Raw genomic sequence first — 1779 nt, 5'->3', positions numbered from 1 at the left:
CTGCTCGGGCCGCCGCGTCTCCGTGGACGCGCAGCGGCGCGCTTGCGGCTTCGTGCTCCTTGCTTGCCACCCCCACCCCTTCCCGCCCCGGCTGAGGGGAGGGGCGGCGCAGCCCCCGGGCCCGAGCGGCGGCGGCGGCGCCGCCGCTCGGCGTGCCGGCCGGCGGTCGCTCGGTGGCCGGCCGCGTGGCCTGTCCCGTCCCGGGTCCTGCCCGTCGCTTCGCAGTCGCCTTTCCCGGTCTCGGTCAGGCGAGGCGGGTGGGCGGCCGAGGGGCGTTCCCCGTCCCGTTCTCCGCGCGGAAGCGGGGAGAGGGGGCGTCGCCTCCGGCTCAGCGGCGTCCGCCTTCTGCCTGGCGCGTGCCTGCGGAAGGGGCCGAGACGAGAAGCGGCGGCGGCGGCTCCGGGAGGGCAGCCGCGGCGGTGCGGTGGCCGGGCGGCGGTCGGGCGGAGCGCCGGGCGGCGGCGTCGCGTCGCCGTCTCGGGTTCCGGCGGTTGGCCGTCCGTCCCTGTCTCCGGTGTGGTGCGGCGGCGGCGCCGCGCGGGCGTTCCCGGCGTCGGGGCGAGAGCCGGGGTTTCGGGGCCACGGGGGCAAGGAGCCGGCTGTCGCAGCGCGCGGGCGCTGGGCGGCGCGGAGGCGCGCGCGGCGCGAGCGGGGCGCCCCCGCTGGTCGCCCGCGCGGCGGTCAGCGTCTGTGGTTTCCCCCCTCCGCGCGAGCGAGAGGCGGGTGCAGGTCCGGGCGCGCGGTCGGACGCGCCGCCGGCCCTCCGTGCGGAGGCCGGGCCGAGCCCGGGCGCCTGGGCCGCCTCCGAAGCGAGCAAGGTGCTTGTTGTTTCCCCAGGTCGGTCGGGAGCGCGGGCTCCCCGGGCCCTTGCCGTTCGGAGCTTGTTTCACCCTTCCCTTCCTTCCCTCCGTTGTGATGTCGGTACGGTCATCTGAGGCGAGGCGCGACCGTCGCCCGCCGGTCGTCGCGCGCCCCCTCCGCGCGTGCGGAGGGGGGCGGTCGGTCGGTCGGTGGGGCGGCGGTCCGTCGTCCGAGAAGGGGGCCGCTTCTGCGGAGCGGTCCCGGCCCCTCCGCGCGCGCGGGGCGGTGCCGAAAGGCAGACAACTCTTAGCGGTGGATCACTCGGCTCGTGCGTCGATGAAGAACGCAGCTAGCTGCGAGAATTAATGTGAATTGCAGGACACATTGATCATCGACACTTCGAACGCACTTGCGGCCCCGGGTTCCTCCCGGGGCTACGCCTGTCTGAGCGTCGCTTGACGATCAATCGCCGGCCGGTGCGCCGTCCCTCCCCGCCTCGCCTCGGCGGGCGGGCGGGCGGCGTCCGCGGCGGCGCGGCTGGGGTGCCTCGCAGGCCCGTCGGTGTCGGCCGAGGGCCTTCGTCCCCCTAAGTGGAGACTCGGGGAGCGCTCCGAAGCTCCCCGCTCCCGGAACGCCCGCTTGGCGGAGCCTCGTCCCGCCGGGGCCGGGCGGCCCGTTGGTTCGGTCCGGCCGGGTCGGGCGCGGCGGTGGGGAAGGGCCGAGGTGTCGGGGGGGGAGAGGCGCGGGCCTCTTCCCCGGCCTCCTCCCGCGCGGGCGGCTGTCTGCGGGTGGGTACCGCGGCGGTACCGTGCCGTGCTGCCGCTCGCGTGCGGGGCGTGCGCCGTGGGAACGGGGGTCCTCCCCGTCGCCACTGGCCCCCCGCCTTCTTCTCCCTTCCCCGTCGTAGCCGCCGCGCTCCGGGCGGCGGAGGCCGGGGGTGGGCTCGGTGGGGGGGGTGCGGCGGCGGCGGCGGCGGCG

The 1779-nt window shown here is 77.9% G+C and overlaps 1 non-coding gene across 1 annotated transcript; it reads left to right on the top strand.

Moving 5' to 3' along the window:
- The first annotated feature begins 1102 nt into the window (after positions 1-1102).
- On the top strand, positions 1103-1255 carry LOC141955526 (5.8S ribosomal RNA). Its single transcript, XR_012632603.1, has one exon. It is a non-coding gene; the product is annotated as a 5.8S ribosomal RNA (ribosomal RNA).
- The last annotated feature ends 524 nt before the right edge of the window (positions 1256-1779 follow it).

Source organism: Athene noctua, unplaced genomic scaffold (assembly GCF_965140245.1).
Source record: "Athene noctua unplaced genomic scaffold, bAthNoc1.hap1.1 HAP1_HAP1_scaffold_292, whole genome shotgun sequence".
NCBI classification, from domain to species: domain Eukaryota; kingdom Metazoa; phylum Chordata; class Aves; order Strigiformes; family Strigidae; genus Athene; species Athene noctua.
This window is presented reverse-complemented; position numbering and strand designations above follow the sequence as displayed.